Source organism: Schistocerca nitens, chromosome 4 (assembly GCF_023898315.1).
Source record: "Schistocerca nitens isolate TAMUIC-IGC-003100 chromosome 4, iqSchNite1.1, whole genome shotgun sequence".
NCBI lineage: Eukaryota > Metazoa > Arthropoda > Insecta > Orthoptera > Acrididae > Schistocerca > Schistocerca nitens.
Window position 1 is genome coordinate 23,336,292 of NC_064617.1, and position 21,708 is coordinate 23,357,999.

Genomic DNA, 21,708 nt, shown 5'->3' on the forward strand with positions numbered 1-21,708 from the left:
CAGGCAGAAATTACGGAAACAAGGGACAGGATTGTAAGACGTGCCAAGGAGCAGACAGACTCAATTCAGTAGTGATGAAAGCACGCTGAAGCTTAAGAGACTACTCAGGAAGAATCAGTGCGCGAAGAAGTGAGATACGAAACTACGAAAGGAATGAAGATATACGCTAGAACATCTCTGAGGCTATAGATACTGTGATAAGGGACAGCTCAGTTGGCAGTTGAATTGAAAGCGATTGGACGTCTCTAAAAAGCGCAATCAGAGAAGACTGAAACATAAACATAGGCACGCAGAGCGTAACAGCCAAGAAACGCTGGATAACGGAAGAAATACTTCAATCGATCGATGAAAGAAGGAAGTACAAAAATGTTTAGAGAAATTCAGCAATACAGTAATACGTCACTTAGAAATGAAATCAGTAGGAAGTGCGGGTAACCTAAGGCGAAATGGCTGCGTAAAAAACGTGAAGAAATTAAAAAAGAAATGACTGTAGGGAGGACTGACTGAGCATATAGAAAGGTCAGGACAACCTTCGTTGAAATTAAAAACAGAGGGTGGAAACATTAAAAACGCAACGGGAATTCTAGTGTTAAATGCAGAGAAGAGAACAGATAGGTGGAAATAGTGAAGGCCTCTATGAGCGGAAGATTGTCTGATGACGTGACAGAAGAAGAAAAACTAGTCGATGTAGAAGAGATAGAGGATCCAGTATTAGAATCAGAATTTGAAAGAGCTTTGAAAGACTTAAAATCGAGTAAGGCAGAAGGGATGCTTAACATTCCATCAGAATTTCTAAAAACATTGGGGGAAGTTGCGACGAAACGCCTATTCATGAATAGAATGTAGGAGTCGGGCGGTATACCATCTGACTTCCGGAAAAACGTCATATAAACAATACAGAAGACTGCAAGAGCTGACAAGTGCGAGAATTATCGCACAGTCAGCTTAACGGCTCATACATCTAATGTGCTGACAAGTACAGTATACAGGAGAATGGTAAAGAAAATTGAGGACGTGTTAGATGACTATCAGTTGGGCTATACGAAAGGTGAAGGCACCAGAGTTGCAGTTGGTAATGCAAGCAAGACTGAAGAACAATCGAGACACGCTTACTGGATCTGTCGAACTGGAGAAAGCCTTCGACGATGTCAAATGGTGTAAGATGTTCGAAATTTTGAGAAAGACATGAATAAGTTATAGAGAAAAACAGGTAATATACAATATATACCGAAACCAAGAGGCTACAATAAGAGTGGAAGACCAAGAAAGAAATGCACGGATTAAAAAGGATGTAAGATGGGGATTTAACCTTTTGCCCCTACTATTCAATCTATACATCGACGAAGCAATGACGGAAATAAAATAAAAGTTAAACAGTGGAATTAAAATTCGAGATGAACGGATATCAATGATAAGATTAGCTGATGACACTGCTATCTTCTTCGAAAGTGAAGAAGAATTACAGGCTCTGCTGAATGGAATGAACAGTGTAGTGAGTAGAGAATATGGACTGAGAATAAATCAAAGGAAAACGAAGGTGACGAGGAGTAGCAGAAATGAGACAGTGAGAAATTTTAAATCAGGGGTAGGGATCACAAAGTAGAGGAAAGGATAGCAAAGTAACTCATGACGGAAAGTGTAAGGAGGACATAAAAAGCAGGCTAGCACTGAAAAAAGGGCATTCCTGGCCAAGAGAAATTTACTAGTATCAAACATAGGCCTTAATTTGCGTTAGAAATTTCTGAGAGTAGACTTTTGGAGCACGGCATTGTATGACAGTGAAACATGGACGGTGGGAAAAACGGAAAAGAGTATAACATAAGCATTTGATATGCGGTGCTACAGAAGAATGTTGAAAATTGGGTGGAATGATACGGCAATAAATGAGGAGTTTCTCCGTAGCATCGACGAGGATAGGAATATATGGAAATCAGTGACAAGAAGCAGCGACAGGATTGTTGCACATCTGTTCAGACATCACATAATAACCTTCATAGTACTAGAGGGAACTGTAGAGGCTAGAAACTGTAGAGGAAGACAGAGATTGAGGTACATCCAGTGAGGATGTAGGTTGCAAGTGCTACTCCGAGGTGAAGAGGTTGGCGCAGGGGACGAATTCGTAGTGGCTGTCATTAACCAGTCAGAAGACTGATGCAGAAAAGAAAAAGAGAAAAATTTCAGCAAGACTCTCGGTGCCACACCCACGCAACTTTATTGAGCATGTAACAAATGTACCTGCCGAAACGTAGGCACCAGTTCAGCCTGGCGGCTGCTCTAGCGCCTGAAGGTAGGCAAATCCCACCCAAAGGGGTATGGAAGTGTTGGCCTAACCCTAAGGCGCTGGAGTCTTCACCAGGCAGATTCGGCACGTTTCTAACACGGTCAGAAAGGCACCGAGGGTGTTGCCCAACTGGGGGGACTTAAAGGGACCCTTTCTGTTTTATTGAGGCACAGTACAAGCGGGGGAAAACATGAGACTTGAAGAAACAGAAATAACCTTTGCTGCTTCGGATCATGATCGACTTTCGTCGAATACTTTTGAACGTTCCCTAGTGGTTGCAACCTGCACACAAGAACAAAAACTGCAGTCCGCAGCATTACGTTCAGTGGCGATGCAGCCCCACAATGTCCTCAGCCAAGGGATGAAACGTCCGGGGATCTCAAAAGTTGTCAGGAACATCTTCCTGTTGCGCGTCACACTGCAAACTGTCGTTTTCCACCGCGAACTGAGTGGGTATTAGAGCCCAAAGGAAGGAGTGGTCTCATTGACACCCTTTATGCAATCCGCTAAGGCCTTGTCGTGTCGATTCTGAGCGGCAGTTTGTCTCAAACGTTTTTCTCGGTAACCCATAAGAAAGCTGTGTGACTTCATTCTTAGAGCTGCGGTTCTGACCTCCATCGCAGAGGCTTCAGAAGAAGGGTTTAAATGTAGATAAGAGGGGCTGTGACGACCTTATCATGATCTGACACGTCCACGGTTGCGTTCGACAGAATTTGTGGTGATATTTTGTGCGAATGTGACACTTTTAGTGTCAAAGTTTTCGGTGATATCCCACGGCTGCGAGAAAATGTTCGCTAATAGTGTGCACAGCATTATGAAGTTTTCTATGCACTACAAGTCTCCAACACGTTGCAGTGTAATAATATTCGACCAGTTACTGCTTTGCATAGTTTCTACAGCGCTCGTGATCTAAGTATGAAGCATAAAATAGTTTCGCACGCTTCAATTGGCGCGGATAAGATTTTTAAACATCTTTTTTTTGAAGATTTTTAAACTCCTTCTTTCTTGAATAGCTTCCGTCTCTTCTTGATCAATAGTTTGCTGCCATCCATAAAGAAATCGTACTACCTCTTTACTGAAAACAGTAAGCAAATACTGATTACAGCTCACTTAATGCTAAAGCACACCTTATTCGTGTAAAACAAATACGAGGCGAACCGCGATATTTGACTGAATTATCAAAGTGAGTTTGGCCTTTCAAGTAAAGAATACAGCTAAATTCCGCTCACGAAATTCTTTTATCGTCTCCCACAAGTGCATATAACAACGTGATTTTTTTAGTTAAAAATGGTTCAAATGGCTCTGAGCACTATGGGACTTAACATCTGTGGTCATTAGTCCCCTAGAACTTAGAACTACTTAAACCTAACTAACCTAAGGACATCACACACATCCATGCCCGAGGCAGGATTCGAACCTGCGACCGTAGCGGTCACGCGGTTCCAGACTGAAGTGCCTAGAACCGCACGGCCACACCGTATGGATGGATACCGACAGCTCTTTTTTCCTCTATCCGCGTCTGAGTGGAATGATGCAGCGAGCAGTGTACAGTGGATTTCGCAGTATATATAAGTGAAAAAAGGAATAATCCATATCAAAAAATGATGAATGATAATTTCAAAATTCAAAGAAGTTGCAAATGAATTATATTAACAAATTAGGAAATACATATGAAGATAAACTTGATTACACTAGGAAAAGGATTACATATGAGGTTAGAACTTGTGTAACAGAAGATTTTCAGGCAGATACTGGGTCTCGAAGGACAGGAGACGGTTCGTGTTGTTCTAGGTAGACCAGGTAGACTGACGTGTAACAATCTGCTGTTTCTGGTGAACGATAAAAGTACGCTAAAACAGAGATAAAAAATGGGATTTGAGAGGCATGGAAATGCAAGGGAAAGCTGCTACATGTTTCAAGGACCGAGTCACACCTATGACGGAAACATCCTTGACAGCCAAGCGAGGAGTGTGCAAAGAATTTATAATAAAAGAATACTGGACAAGAATGAAGACTGAAAGAAGAGGCACTGAGTCGCATTAACGTGGCCCACAGGCAGCCAACGCGAGAAGAGGAATAAGGAGTAGCAGGAGAGCTACAACCGTGTTGTGAAAACCACTGTGGAGTGAGTGGCAGAAGATACTTGCAACGGGATGCGTCATTATTGCCTCTGCCCGTCCCATTCACGTGTGGAGCGCAAGAAGAGTGGCTGCCTCTGTACCCACGTGCGTGTCGTGGATTTTATTGGTGATCCCTAGATGGCTGTCGTGTATCACTTACTTTCCTCACTCCGTATTGGTTCTAGAAACTTAGTAAATACTACTACGGGACCAGTTTGCGCCTTTCTGTGGCGCCTGCCACTTAAGGTTTTCCATCATCTCTGTGACACTCTTCCACTTGTGGACCAAACCTGGGTCCATTCGTGCTGCGCTTCTCTTTATGCGCTCAACACCCCCCGTTACCCCTGTTTAGTACGGGTCTCACAACTTCCGTAATATTCTAGGATGAGTTGCGCGTGTGCTTTCCGAACAGTCTCCTTTATGGACTGACTGCATTTTCGCAGCATCTTTCCAAACGACGTCTGAGCCTACGCGGCAAATCAGTTTCACACTGTTCGAAATTGTTATGTCTAGGCCGGCCGCAGTGGCCGAGCGGTTCTAGGCACTTCAGTCCGGAACCGCGCGACTGCTACGGTCTCAGGTTCGAACCCTGCTTCGGGCATGGATGTGTGTGATGTCCTTAGGTTAGTTGGGTTTAAGTAGTTCTAAGTCTAGGGGACTGATGACCTCAGACGTTAAGTCCCATAGTGCTCAGAGCCATTTGAACCATTTTTTTGATATGTCTAGTTTGGCTGATTCCAATGCTGTGAAGTAGAAATTTCACATTTCTGAACATTTAAAAGAAGTAGCCAGTCCTTGCAATACTGAGATAAAACTAGCAATTTCTTAGTGAACAGTCATGTTTCAGAAAGTGGCCCAACCCGGCACACAGCTGTAGGCAATGGCGCTCTCGGTGTGAACGTGTGCAGCAGTGAGGCGGGGCCAGACACGCAGCATCCTGCTAGCTCCGAGCGTGCGCCACTTCAGGCTGGGCGAGCATTCGCCTGCACGTGCCCGTGAACACCGTTCGCACGTCGACCTCCCTCGCAAGCATTCTTCGACGAGCAATACTTCATCAGACTAATTATAGTGTCCGACTGTCAGCTTCATTAATATACCACCACAGGAGACTGTTCGTATGTCAGACCTAGAGGCGCACACATCGTTCGATAGCGTCTCAGACAGGATCAGTGGTACTGCGCTCTGGTGTCCACGAGGGCGTTTCAAATACCCTCATGTCCTAAGGGTTTTGCAGTAACTCTTCCGACACAGCGCGCTAATGACGGGGAGTGCGCCGTGTTGCAGATGGCGTGGGCCGGACGCACGCGGTCCTACAGCGGGTGTCTGTGTCGCTCGCCGCTACCAAACGGCAGCGAGGTGTTTGGCCCGCCGACATCTAGGAGGAACCTGATCTCTTAGCTAGTCAGCCAACACGCTCACAAGAACACATGCACTCTCATTTCATAATTACAACCGATACAGTCTTTCTCCGTAACAGCGACCGCTCGACAGTTGACCGTAAACACTGCAACCAATCGAGTACCAACTCCGATGATAAGAAATAAAGATGTGGAAGCTTTAGGAAAGAATTTTACGTAACAAACGAGATGGACTGTATGTGCAGACAGTAACTAATAGTTGAAATCTAGGTACTAGGAGATGAATACAGATTCAGTAGGCATTTTGGGATGTGGCAGTGCGGATGGACGTCACACGTTGCATCGAGATCTCGGAGAATGAGGTTTTAATCCCCTCAAACTGTCGTGGGGAGGTATGTCGAGGTTTTGGTGTTGGAAGGAAGATTGTATATCCTGTTATGAATGCGTCAGAGGGTCTCTGTCATAGATTATCGAATACACTGATGATGAGTCTGTGAAACGTAATTTGAACAACTACTTGTGACGATTTATTGATTTCAGTTATGGAAACGAATAAGCTTGTCATTGTGCATGTTATTGCAATATTGTCACATACGCCATGCTACTATACCTCTCACTCACTGTTGTGGGCTTGGTTACAAATTTGCCGCAATTCCTTCGTTTGTAGTTTTCAGGACTGCACTCGATCACCGTTGTCTGAGACAAGCGCCTTGTCAGATATGCAATAGGAAACACACCCAGTGAAAATCGATGTATGTAACTGGCACTGACAAGGAGACGGCACGACCGTGGGGTCGGGGATTTGTCCGAAATTTTGTGTGGTGCAGGAGGACCCCTAACACCTCACGTGGTTAAAATATTAGGACGCACTCCCCGGAAAATCCCGAGCAAAATCGATCCAAAGTTTCTTAGGTGCCGCATGAGTATAAAATGTTAGTCCATTGCCGAGCCGCCGTTTGGCCTACATGGTTAGCGTTCGGACCTTTATGCCAGAGGTCTCGGGTTCGATTCCTCCTCCCGCACATTTTTTTCTTCTGTTGCTTGCAAAATTGCAGCGCATTGTTACAGAAGAATCGTGAAATTAATTCCCGGGAAGATTGTATAAAAATTCATTCTATACTCCACCATCAATTATTGTCACCAATATTCCGAGACATGATTCAGTATTCCTGGTTTGCCTCAAAATTATCAGAAACTCAGAACATTTCCTTAATGTTAATTGAGCATGTTTTTGTACAGATTTATTGCAAACGCCTTGTGATAGTAGAAACTCCGCTTTCGTATGTTGCGCAAGATGTCGCAAAAAGTATTGCTTTGTTTGTTTCTACGATAATTACCACTGCGGTTCTTGTTTATAATTATTATGTGTATAAAAATTGAATGTTTCCCAATCGACTTTGCTATTCTGATTAAAAACCCAATGTTTCTCCTCATATACTTTACAATGATAAATGGAAAACCCACCGCCATGAATTGTGTTGTTGGACAAAAAGAAAATAATTTTTATTCAGTAGGGTAACTAATTTGTTAAAGACAATGTAGGTTTGGGAAACTTTCTGAATAATTGGTGAAATAACAAAAGAAAATGAAACAGAAGAAAAAAAAGTGCCGGAGGAGGAATCGAACCCGAGACCTCCAGCATAAGAGTCCAAGCCCTAAACATTTTTTTTTTATTTTAATTCTCATTTTGCTCTATATTGGTCGTTGAATTTGTTCGTGGCGGACGTGCGAAGACACTCGTTCAGGTTGTTCGTTGGTTCGTTTACTCAGTTTTTTTATTACAGAGGGTGGCTAAACCCTCTGACCGAACACGTTGAGCTACCGTGCCGGTTAACATCTAGGCCAGACGGCGCCTCGGCAATGGACTAACATTTTATACTCATACTGCACCTAAGAAACTTTGGATCCATTTATCCCGGGATTTTCCGAGTAGTGCGTCCTAATATTTTAACCACGTGAGGTGTTAGGGTTTCCTCCTTCACCACACAAAATTTCGAACAAATCCCCGACCCCATCGTCGTGTCATCTCCTTTGCAGTAATATCACTTGTACGGAGAAGTAGCTTCGGTGAGAAAACAGGTGCAATTTAGCAGCAGCTGCATAGTTCTCGCGAGTACTCGACCACCCCCCCCCCCTCCCCCCGACAGCCCACGTACTAGTGAGACTGTCGCGGGTCCCCAGCCAGTGGTGTGTGTGTGTGTGTGTGTGTGTGTGTGTGTGTGTGTGTGTGTGTGTGTGTACTTTGTGCTGAGGCCTTCCGCTTCGGACAGAGTGAGCTGTTGTCCCAGCATCAGACACAGAGAGCAGAGGAGAGAGACATTTCCAATTACCAGCCGTGATTAAAGCGCCAGCCTTACTGGCGTTTCTGGGGCGGCGCCTTCCGGACTGAGTCTCGGCTCTGCGCAGGCGCCACTATTCGGGCGCCACTGCCCCGTCTGCACGGGCTGCCCCAGTGGCGGATGGCGGGCAGCGTTCGTCCGTCCAGCCCTCTGTCGTAGCACGGAAGCCGTATTTCCACCCCGTTTAATGTATGTGGCAGTGACAATCGCACACTTCACATTTCAGATGGATTTGTACTGAATAGGACAATACCTCACACGGTAGTCAGTGGCGACACGTAACGACATATTCTCAGCTGCCTCAGAAGCGGTACATTTGCGGACAGTCGTTTGCGCGACTTTTTTTTGCTTCTGTTATGACGTATTTTCATACTTTCACCCATGTCAGTTTCAGCTGATGAGCGAGAGAATGGTCGGCCGGTATGGCCGTGCGGTTCTAGGCGCTTCAGTCTGGAACCGCGTGACCGCTACGGTCGCAGGTTCGATCCTGCCTCGGGCATGGATGTGTGTGATGTCCTTAGGTTAGTTAGGTTTAACTAGTTCTAAGTTCTAGGGGACTGATGACCTCAGCAGTTGAGTCCCATAGTGCTCAGAGACATTTAGACAAGCGGGAGAATAGAAAGGAAAGGGTGAAGGAGAAGAGGAAAGCCCAAACCGTGTTAGCGCCGACAGTGGTCCTGTAAACATACAAGGTATGACGGCTTAAGTGCAGATATTTCCACTTATATTTGGTACCTTAATATGTACCCAGATAAGTGTGTTTTTGTTTTTGTTCTGCATCGAACAGCGTTCCCACAAACACATAACGAACTTTAAGACCTGAGGTTTTCTGCACGGACATGCTGCGCCACTAAGGAGACTACGCCTGTGAGTGTAGACTGACCGTTTTGTGTCCACATTTCAAAAACTGATATGCTGCTCTGGGGAAAATAAGTTTTAACAGCTTGCTCTTACCACGTGTACCTAACCAGACTAAAAACATACTATTAATAATAACTGTAACCAAACTGCAAATGCTGTAAATGGTGATGTAATGTTTTTCAGTACAACGTCCTCAGTCAGCAAGAGACATATCTGCACTTATACCCGTTAAACCCTGTACATGCATGGGATATCCATAAGCACACCCACTGTTTTCAGAAAACTACTATGCCAAAACTGCAAGACGTAAAGAAAACTGACACAGATCTCTGGATAGTCCATCTTTCCAAGTTTCGATATGGAATGCGCTAGGAGGCAGAGATGTCAGAACATGAGACAAATAAGATTCGTCACCTGGAAATAGAAGCTGGGTGGATGGAGTGGAAATCCCAGTTGTGCTGGGAAGCAGCTCCGAAACGAGCAGAGCCAATTCAGGAGGTCATGGTTCACATTTGACTTACTCACTGCGAAGACAATCCTAGCGCCACCAAAGGCAGATGTGAGGGTGGAGGAATGTCCATATCCGAAAAGATACTGAACTCCACAACTCCTGTTGAAATTACAACCAAACCTGGTACATAAATGATTTCTGCATGGGGAAAAAATATGGAAATGAAATACCTCCAGCACCCCTAAAACAAGGGATACCTAAAGATGAGTGGTACTATGGATCGTCTCGAGCGGTCTGAACCAAACCTGTTACACATTTCACTTCCTCAGTCCAAAAAAGGAAAAAAAAACTATACAAAAGTACGTGCGTGGGTTAAATTTTCAACCTACATCCAGTAATTCGATACCACTTGCTGACAAGACACAAATCTCACCTTTTTTTACTTTAAAAATTGATACGAGTGCGTCCAGTGGTCTAGGGATGGCGGCGCTAGGATTGACTTTCGGCACAGTAGCTCAGCGTGATCGGTCTGAGGGTTCGCTGCCCTCTGTAATAACAATAAAAAAAAACGGAGTGAATGTGATCCATGTGTGAACTTGAACGGGTGTCATGGGAACTCCACCACGAACAAATGCAACGAAAAGTAACGAACAAAATGAGATCAACAAAAGAAAATAAATTTTAAATTTGTGGTAAGGACTGTGGGACCAAGCTGCTGAGGTCATCGGTCCCTAGGCTTACGCACTACTTAACCGAACTTAAAGTAACTTACGCTAAGGACAACATGCCCGAGAGAGGACTCGAACCTCCGACGGGAGGGGGGGGGGGGGGGGGGGGGAAGCCGCGCGAACCCTGACAAAACGCCTTAGACCGCACGGCTACCCCGAACGGCAACAAAAGAAAGGTAGCGTCTTTGAAACCTGACATTGCTTAAATTTTGATTAATAATCAGCATTGGCGGCCGAAGACTTCCGGCATAAGAAGCCACCTTCACTCTGTCAACGGCCTTGTCAAAGAGGGTGGAGGAGCGGACAGAGGTTCAGGGCACTCTCTTGTCATTGGGATGGGAAACTGCCCCTAAAGGCGAAAGAATCAGCAGTGATCAATGGCGTGATAATGCAGAAAGCAATGGAAACCGCTGCATTAAAGACACATAACATATATCCACAAAACATGTGGCCTGTAACTGAAAAAGTGTCATGATGATCTCTTCATTGGCAAAAGATTCCGGAACAGTCCCCCATTCGGATCTCTGGGAGAGGGCTGCCAAGAGGTGGTGACAATGAGAAAAAGGTTGAATAAGCAACGAAAGGATGACGTTCTATGAGTCGGGGCGTGGAATGTCAGAAGCTTGAATATGGTATGGAAGCTAGAAAATCTGGAAAGGGGAAACGCATAGACATAGTAGAGGTCACTAAGTGAAATGGAAGGAAGAGAAGGATTTGTGGTCAGATGAGCATAGGGTAATATCAACAGCAGTAGAAATGGTTTAAAGGGAGTAGGATCCGTTAAGGAAGGGAAAAGAGTGTGTTACAGAGAACAGTTCAGTGTTAGAGTTGTTCTTGTCAGAATCGACAGCAGACCAACACCGACAACGGTAGTTCAGTTTTACATGCCGACATCGCAAGCTGAAGATGAAGAGATACAGAAAGTATATAAAGATATTGGAATGGCAATACAGTACTTAAAGGAAGAAGAAACTCTAATAGTCGTGGACAACTGGAGTGCAGTTGTAGGGGAAGAAGTAGAAGAAAAGGTTACAGGAAAATATAGGCTTGGGACAAGAAGTAAGAGAGGAGAAAGGCTAGCTTATAATAAATTTCAGCTAGTAGTAGCGAGATCTCTTTTCACGAATCACCAGAGGAGAAGGTATGCTTGGAAAAGGCCGGGTGATACGGAATGACTTCAGTTAGATTACATCATGGTCAGACAGAGATTCAGATACTGGATTGTCAGGCATACCCAGGAGCAGATGTAGACTCAAATCACAATGTAGTAGTGACGAAGAATAGACTGATTCAAGAGATTAGTCCGAAAGAATCAATATGCAAAGCAGTGGGATACGGGAGTACTAAGGGATGACAAGATACGCTTGAAGTTCTGTTAGGCTATAGGTTCAGCAATAAGGCATTACAGTTAAAGAGGAATGAACATCTCTAAAACGGACAATCACAAATGTTGGGAAGGGTAACATAGCTACAAAGGAAGTAACTGCGAAGAATGCAACTGCGAAGAAACCATGGGAAACGGAAGAAATACTTCAGTTGATCTATGAAAGGAGGAAGTACGAAAAAAGTGTTCACGGAAATTCAGGAATACAGAAATACAAGTCGCTGAAGAATGGAAATAAATAGGATGTGCATGGAATCTAAGACGAAATGGCTACATGAAAAATGTGACGAAATCGGAAAAGATACGATTGTCGGATGGACTGCTCAGCATGCAGGAAAGTCAAAACAACCTTCTGTGATATTAAAACCAAGAGTGGTAACATTAAGAGTGCAATGGGAATTCAACTAATAATTGCAGAGGAGAGACCGTATAGGTGGAAAGAGTACATTGTAGGCCTCTATGAGGGAGAGGATTTGTCTGATGTGATAGAAGGAACAGGAGTCAATTTAGAAGAGATACGGGATCCAGTAATAGAATCAGAATTTAATAGAGCTTTGGAAGATTTAAGATCAAATAAGGCAGAAGGGATAGATAACATTCCATCAGAATTTCTAAAATCATCGGTGTAAGTGGCAACAAAACAACTATTCACGGTGGCGTGTAGAATGTACAAGACTGGCAACGTACCATCTGCATTCGGAAAAATATCATCCACACAATTCCGAAGACTACAAGATCTGACATTTGCGAGAATTATCGCAGAATCAGTTTAACAGCTCACATGCATCCAAGGTCCTAACAGGAATAATATAAAGAAGAACGGAAAAGAAATTTGAGGATGTGCTAGATGGCGAGCAGTTTGGCTTAAGGAAAGGTAGAGAGGCACAAGAGAGACAATTCTGACGTTGCTGTTGATAATGGAAGAAAGACTAAAGAAAAATCAAGACACGGATTTGTGGACCTGTAAAAAGCGTTAGACAATGTAAAATGGTGCAACATGTGCGAAATTCTGAGAAAAATAGGAGTAAGCTATAAGGAGAGACGGGTAATATACACTACGTACAAAAGCCAACACTGGAATAATTACAGTGGACGACTAAGAACAAAGCACTCGGATTAAAAAGGGTTTAAGACAGGGATGTAATCTTTCCCCACTACTGTTCAATCTGTACTTCGAAGAAGCAATGATGGAAATAAAGGAAAACTTCAGGAGTGGAAGGGAAGAAGAATTACATGATCTGCTGCATGGAATGAACAATCTAATGAGTACAGAATATGGACAGAATAAATCGAAGAAAGACGAAAGTAATGAGAAGTAGCAGAAATGAGAACAGCGAGAAAATTAACATCAGGATTGATGGTCACGAAGTAGACGAAGTTAAGGAATTCTACTACGTAGGCAGCAAAATAAACAAGGACGGACGGAGCAAGGAGGATATCAACAGCTTACTATCACTGGTAAAAAGGTGATTCCTGGCCAGGACAAGTCTACTAGTATCAAACGTAGGTCTTAATTTGAGGAAGAATAAGTCTGGAGCCCAGCTTTGTATGGTAGTGAAACATGGACTGTGGGAAAAGCATTTGAGATGGGTGCTAGAGACGAATGTTGAAAATTAGGTGGACTGATAAGGGAAGAAACGAGGACGTACTGCGCAGAAGCGGAGAGGAAAGGAATATATAGAATAAGGTACAGGATGACAGGACATCTGTTAAGACATCAGGGAGTGACTTTCACGGTACTATAGGGAACTGTAGAGGGCAAAAACTGTAGAGGAAGAGAGAGATTGTAATACATCCAGTAAATGGCTCTGAGCACTATGGGACTTAACATCTATGGTCATCAGTCCCCCAGAACTTAGAACTACTTAAACCTAACTAACCTAAGGACAGCACACAACACCCAGTCATCACGAGGCAGAGAAAATCCCCGACCCCGCCGGGCATCGAACATCCAGTAAATAACTGAGGACATAGGTCCGTAGTGCTACTCTGAGATGAAGAGGTTGGCGCAGGTGAGAAATTTGTGGCGGGTCGCATCACAAACAACATTCAGAAGACTGATGACCCACAAAAAAAAAGAGCGAGATAGATTATCCCTGCTCTGTACAGGCTGTAACTCAATGAAAAATTATTAAATCTAGTCACATACACCAAAATAAATACCAAGTACTCACATCGCAAGTGATGTATCTCGGTGAAATTTCACTACCATTCGAAGTAACAACAGGTGTCACGCAGGGGGACTCACAATCAGATGAGTGCTTTAATTGCGTCTTGGAAAAAATGAACATGGAATGGGGAGAGTTATTACAACAATAAGTCACTATGAGAAACTACGAGTATGAAGGATATAAGAATTTCGGCAGAAAAAATGCACATGAATCTTCAACAGCTAACAAACGAAACAACAGAGCGTATAATATAAAAATACTGGGAGGAAAGAGAAAGAAATGCCACTGGAAGTAAGGACCACGTACTGTAGGGTAGTTACTTATTTCCGATGGAGATTCTTTTCTTATTTCCTCCAAGTCCTTTCTTTTCACTCTACTGCTTTCTCTGCTCCTCATTGAAGATTCTTACCCTTTTACTTTTCTCTTTCTCTCGAAAACTTTTAATTTCTCGAATCCATATTTTTCGTGGTCACTTGGCTCAATACCGATGCACGGACACCACGGAGCAGAGTATAAAGTAGTGCAGAGTGGCTTTGAAGCCAGCACGTTTCTGCCGAACACAGTTTGATACTGGTTGCTCAATGATGGATTCATACACGAAGTTAATACTATAACGCATTTGTTGTAACAAATTTCACAATGCTTTTAAAAAGAAACACGTAAATAAAATTACTTTGATTATACGCTATAGATTTGGTCCCTTCTGCAGTTTCATATAATACTGAGGTAGCTAAATAGGCAAGCCTAGCAATAAGCTAGTTGACTGTAAGTGAGGTTGAATGAGGCCACCTCTCTAGGAAGTGGCCCGGCTGAGACGGCCTTGTCAGTTGCCGGTCTGAGACGGCGGACGCGCGTGCAGGAGGACAGTGTAATGGTTCTTTATTTACGTGACCATTACGGCACTCAAACCCTAGTTCTCGATACCAGTAATATCGTACTACTTTTCTGCGAAGTAACAGACGTATTTTTGTGACAATATTCACGTTTGTTTTTATTAATGTATAGGCACTCCGATGTATCGATATATTACAGTGATATGGTTCTTTTGTGTATTCATTTCTGTGAGACTGTCATAATCTTTGACTTACTTGTAACTGTTTTGGCGCGAATGCGCACAGAGCAGTCTTTGTTTCACTTTGCAGAAGTTAAGTTGTTATTTCGCTTTGTAAAAGAACAGTCAAGTCTTGTGTTTGGTTAAAGTGGAAATTAAATATATGAAGACTGATATAAAATTGTTTTCTTGATGATGTGACAATTAAGAAGAAGTATATGTGAATTTACAAGAAGTTCGATAAAAATGTGGATCGAAAGTAAAAAATTATTTCTACAATACCATTGTTCTGATCTGGGATTGTTTGATCATTTAGAATTTCCTGAAAAACGCATTTGTTAGGTCTTTAAATATTGCTAAAGCACAGATCTGGACCTTCTAGCAGTCAAAGTGGAATCGCCCTAGAATCAACAAGATGAGCCATAACAATGTCAACGAAATCTACGTGGGAATCCATTCAAGATTAGTGCCAAAATTAACGACTTTTTTACAGTGACTTAATTATTTCCATTCACAGTCAATAACTTTGTTGTTCCCCGATAAAGCGAACATACGCTGCGTGAGCAACATTATTAACCCGATTTCTAACCTACTTTGCAAGTGGTGCTATTCTTAGAACAGCGAATGAAATTTTCGTCCGGAATCCAGGTTCAGGTCTCCCACGATCTTCCTAAATCACTTATGGTGAATGCCAGGATCCTTTCTTTCAAAAGTACACTACCGGTTTCCTTCCCCTATTCGATGATTTCGTCGTTGACGTGGCGAACTGCCACAGGGCGTGTTTCAGAGACACGGGGGAGAACTTCCCTGCCATCGGGCGGCCAGGGTACGGCGGGCAGGCGCAGTTCCGCCCGGCTGTCGGCTGCCGCTCTTCCAGAGCGCTGGTCTTGCACAGTCGCCGAAGACAGGGGTGGCTAGGACGGTGGGTTGAGCCGCGTGATGGATACATGCCTACACCCGATTATTCAGAAATCGAGCAATAAATCACAGGGACATCCTACCAGAAATCCAAATACACCCGGGCGATCGGCAGTAGTGAGCATGCATTACCACGCTAACGATAATTGTACTAGAGAAATTAATGAAGCTGTTGTTGTTGTAGTCTTCAGTCCTGAGACTGGTTTGATGCAGCTCTCCATGCTACTCTATCCTGTGCAAGCTTCTTCATCTCCCAGTACCTACTGCAACCTACATCCTTCTGAATCTACTTAGTGTATTCATCTCTTGGTCTCCCTTTACGATTTTTACCCTCCACGCTGCCCTCCAATGCTAAATTTGTGATCCCTTGATGCCTCAAAACATGTCCTACCAACCGATGCCTTCTTCTAGTCAAGTTGTGCCACAAACTCCTCTTCTCCCCAATCCTATTCAGTACCCCCTCATTAGTTATGTGATCTACCCATCTAATCTTCAGCATTCTTCTGTAGCACCACATTTCGAAAGTTTCTATTCTCTTCTTGTCCAAACTGGTTATCGTCCATGTTTCACTTCCATACATGGCTACACTCCATACAAATACTTTCAGAAACGACTTCCTGACACTTAAATCTATACTAGATGTTAACAAATTTCTCTTATTCAGAAACGATTTCTTTGCCATTGCCAGTCTACATTTTATATTCTCTCTACTTCGACCATCATCAGTTATTTTACTCCCTAAATAGCAAAACTCCTTTACTACTTTAAGTGTCTCACTTCCTAATCTAATCCCCTCAGAATCACCCGATTTAATTTGTCTACATTCCATTATCCTCGTTTTGCTTTTGTTGATGTTCATCTTATATCCTCCTTTCAAGACACTGTCCATTCCGTTCAACTGCTCTTCCAAGTCCTTTGCTGTCTCTGACAGAATTACAATGTCATCGGCGAACCTCAACGTTTTTACTTCTTCTCCATGAATTTTAATACCTACTCCGAATTTTTCTTTTGTTTCCTTTACTGCTTGCTCAATATACAGATTGAATAACATCGGGAGAGGCTACAACCCTGTCTCACTCCCTTGCCAACCACTGCTTCCCTTTCATGCCCCTCGACTCTTATAACTGCCAGCTGCTTTCTGTACAAATTGTAAATAGCCTTTCGCTCCTTGTATTTTACCCCTGCCACCTTCAGAATTTGAAAGAGAGTATTCCAGTTAACGATGTCAAAAGCTTTCTCTAAGTCTACAAATGCTAGAATCGTAGGTTTGCCTTTTCTTAATCTTTCTTCTAAGATAAGTCGTAAGGTTAGTATTGCCTCACGTGTTCCAACATTTCTACGGAATCCAAACTGATCTTCCCCGAGGTCCGCTTCTACCAGTTTTTCCATTCGTCTGTAAAGAATTCGCATTAGTATTTTGCAGCTGTGACTTATTAAACTGATAGTTCGGTAATTTTCACATCTGTCAACACCTGCTTTCTTTGGGATTGCAATTATTGTATTCTTCTTGAAGTCTGTGGGTATTTCGCCTGTCTCATACATCTTGCTAACCAGATGGTAGAGTTTTTTCATGACTGGCTCTCCCAAGGCCATTAGTAGTTCTAATGGAATGTTGTCTACTTCCGGGGCCTTGTTTCGACTCAGGTCTTTCAGTGCTCTGTCAAACTCTTCACGCAGTATCTTATCTCCCATTTCATCTTCATCTACATCCTCTTCCATTTCCATAATATTGTCCTCAAGTACATCGCCCTTGTATAAACCCTCGATATACTCCTTCCACCTTTCTGCCTTTCCTTCCTTGCTTAGAACTGGGTTTCCATCTGAGCTCTTGATATTCATACAAGTGGTTCTCTTCTCTCCAAAGGTCTCTTTAATTTTCCTGTAGGAAGTATCTATCTTACCCCTAGTGAGACAAGCCTCTACATCCTTACATTTGTCCTCTAGCCATCCCTGCTTAGCCATTTTGCACTTCCTGTCGATCTCATTTTTGAGACGTTTGTATTCCTTTTTGCCTGCTTCATTTACTGCATTTTTATATTGTCTCCTTTCATCAATTAAATTCAATATTTCTTCTGTTTCCCAGGGATTTCTATTAGCCCTCGTCTTTTTACCTACTTGATCCTCTGCTGCCTTCACTACTTCATCCCTTAGAGCTACCCATTCTTCTTCTACTGTATTTCTTTCCTCCATTCCTGTCAATTGTTCCCTTATGCTCTCCCTGAAACTCTCTAAAACCTCTGGTTCTTTCAGTTTATCCAGGTCCCATCTCCTTAAATTCCCACCTTTTTGCAGTTTCTTCAGTTTCAATCTGCAGTTCATAACGAATAGATTGTGGTCAGAATCCACATCTGCCCCTGGAAATGTCTTACAATTTAAAACCTGGTTCCTAAATCTCTGTCTTACCATTATATAATCTATCTGATACCCTTTAGTATCTCCAGGATTCTTCCAGGGATACAACCTTCTTTTATGATTCTTGAACCAAGTGTTAGCTATGATTAAGTTATGCTCTGTGCAAAATTCTACACGGCGGCTTCCTCTTTCATTTCTTCCCACCAATCCATATTCACCTACTATGTTTCCTTCTCTCCCTTTTCCTACTGACGAATTCCAGTGACCCATGACTATTAAATTTTCGTCTCCCTTCACTACCTGAATAATTTCATTTATCTCGTCATACATTTCATCAATTTCTTCATCATCTGCAGAGCTAGTTGGCATATGAACTTGTACTACTGTAGTAGGCATGGGCTTTGTGTCTATCTTGGCCACAATAATGCGTTCACTATGCTGTTTGTAGTAGCTAACCCGCACTCCTATTTTTTTATTCATTATTAAACCTACTCCTGCATTACCCCTATTTGGCCATCTGTATCGCTGACGCACGCAAGCCTCCCCACCAACGGCAAGGTCCATGGTTCATGGGGGAATGAAGCTACGCCAGCACAATCACAAGGACGTTGTTAAATAACACTTTCAAAATAAATAACTCGCAAAGACATCGAGCATAATTACAGTCCAGGGGTCACGTGATATATCAGCCAGCTGCAGTAAATGATTGTACCGCATCACTAACATACTCACACAACCTAAATTGCAGCAAATTATACGAATGTGTCAGAATGGCGATTCCTGCAGGCATACGCTCCTTGTGAGTGCAGTACGCTGTAGTCCTGTCCTCCTCTGCAGCCAATGCTGAGTTCGGCTGGCTGCTGTACGAGGGATCCGGATCGATTCCCGGTTTTCCTTTCTGAGAGGACTGCAACAGGTTGCCAGATGAGGTGCTGCTTGACCAGGTAACAACGGCACCGGGTCTGCTAACCCGATAACGGCTGAGACCGGGAGAGGGAGAGGGAGAGCCCTTCTGCATGCCAATGACGCTATTGGCTTAGGATGAGGAGGCGGTCGGTCGGGTCCGATCTGCCTGTCTATGGCCAAAGCGGCGGTGACGGCCGCGTCAAAAACATGTCCTGTTTTCCAGTATATCATGTGCTACTCTCTAGCTTGATTAGTTAGTTAAATATTCGTTTCATCATTAACAAACTTTACATTGCATTTTCTGAAACCACCACTAAAAAGAACACCAAAAGAGGTTTCATACGAATAGCCCTGTAGTTAAACACGTTGTACGCAGTATGCAGTTCCATTGTTTCTGAACCAACCAACTGGCTTTGGTCCTCCTCTGAGGTAGGAAAGAGGCGCTCCTCTCAACAGTTTATTCTACATATATACGACTGCCCTGCAATTCACAATTACGTGCCTGTCAGATGGTTCATCAAATCATCTTCATGCTATTTTTCTACCTTTCCAATCTGGAACAGGCGCGGAAAAAACCAGCACTTACGCGTGCGCGCTCTGATTTGTATTATTTTATTATGTTGACCACTTCTCCCTATGTAGACGAGTGCCCGAAAAGATATTTTCGCATTTGGAGGAGAAAGCCGGTGATTGAAATTGAATGAAAAGATCCTACAGCACCGATAAACGCCTTTGTTTTAACGATTGCCATCCCATTTCGAGTATCTCATCCATAACACTTCCTTCCCTGTTTGTCGACAGTAAAAAGCGAGCTGCCATTCTTTGAACAAGCTTAGTGTACGCAGTTTCTTCAGTGGCTTTGTTGCATTTCCTGAGTCTGGAAGTTACGATAACTTGTACTTGTGTGTGTGTGTGTGTGTGTGTGTGTGTGTGTGTGTGTGTGTGTGTGTGTGTAGCCGTTTTGCGGTAATCAACTGATGCAAACTGGGTGGCAAGTCGGTCGCTCGATTTTTTAACTTATGTGGGGATTCAGTAAAACTGCTAACGGTTTGAACGTAACGTCTGGCAGCAAGTTGAAATTCTAACTTTGCACGAGTGAGAGTGGGGGTAGCGCGGGACTTCGGATTATCTCCGCTCCTTTCAATAACAGTTTCTGGTAAGCCTGGAATAACAATATTATATAATCTGTTTAACGAGCTTTTGAACTCACTATGTGCGTTAGCTAGCCGTTTATGAATATTTGATCCGCAACGGGATTTTATATTACGCGCATTTGTAATCAATTTGTGACTGAGGGAATCCGCCTGCACTTAAATCACCTGTAAGTAAGTTCTGCTGTACGTACATTATCATATTCTGTTTATTTAAAGCTGTGTCTAAAAACTATTAGTAACACCGCCATCCTCTTAATTTTTCATTTATGAATAATTAATCAGTTAATCAGACCTTAAATCATCGGTGTTGCCTGCCTTTATTAATGCTAAGTGGTTTGTCAGAATTATTTGTCATTAGCCCCTTTTTTATATTTCATTCGCAGACTTACCATACGTAGAATTTTGAGTGTACGATCACTTGCGCGACCTATTTAGTTTTAACTAGCATACGTGAAGGCACAAATGTGAGAGTGTGCGACCCACCCCTAAGACAGGCAACGAGCAAGCACCAGTTAGGTTACACATTTGCCCAATCTCCGTACGTGGATAAACGGTCCCTTTCCTTGTCTGTGTCACTGAGGTACAGCGAAGCGAGTGTGCCGATATTGTCTATCAAAGGAAAGTAGATTACAATCATAATCTTATTTCTTTCACATAAACAGACGCACAAAATGCTAGAAGTCTGAAAAAAATGAAGACAGAAATGGGTTGATTGAAGCTCGACTTGTTGAGTTCTGGAAGTGGAATGAAGAGATGATAAAGGACATATTTGGCTTGTGAATAGTGATAAGGGAAATAGTGAGTTATTACGAATGACCAAACCATGGAATTATTTCCTTGAGGACTGAAATGAAGCTAACGCTACTCATTCTGAAATTTTGAATACCCACAACACAAGATGATAAGGAAGCATCAGTATGAATAAACTAATTGAGGAACTTATAAATGTGTGGAGGACGATGGAAATTTGATAGTCTTTGGCGATTGATGCAGTATCAGTAGACATAAAAGCAAAGAGAAAATTACTGGAGACTAAGATCTGAGATAAAATATACCGAGTTTTGCTGTGAGTTTCAAGTGGTTGCAGGCAAAAGGCTTTTGCAAACTAACAGGAGAAGAGGATTACGAGACATACATTATGGGGACCATAATGTGCCCAGCGATAAAAAAAATTTGGAACCAATTACTGTCCTACGTACAGCATTGTTTGGAACTCAAGTAAAAGCTAAACAAAGTGAAATAGTTCGACCCACTTACTATTAAAGGAAACAGAGGTATATATACGTATGCGTGCGTGTGTGTGTGTGTGTGTGTGTGTGTGTGTGTGTGTGTGTGTGTGTGTGTGATTTAGAGAAGAGAAGCAGAATTATAAGGGGAAAGAATGAGATATGGGGATACCAATGGTATAGCTTTGTCAATGGAGAGATAAAAAGTCTAGCTTACCGCTGAGAAAATGAAAAACACCCTTGCTAAGGACGGTGTGGAATAGCAGCTGTACTCTGCTTAAAAATGAAATTAGCTTGAAAATCAAATTAAATTTATATCAGTGGTATCATTTGTACTTAGAAATCGGATTATAAAAGCAGTTGCATGGCTAATAGTCATTTGGCGAGCAAATTTCCGACGCTAGATTA

At 42.9% G+C, this 21,708-nt stretch overlaps 1 protein-coding gene across 1 annotated transcript in view; it reads right to left on the reverse strand.

The window, feature by feature from the left end:
- The window catches only part of LOC126251896 (collagen alpha-1(I) chain-like), a 1,054,386-nt gene that overhangs the window by 701,399 nt on the left and 331,279 nt on the right, over positions 1-21,708 (reverse strand). The window lies entirely within an intron of this gene.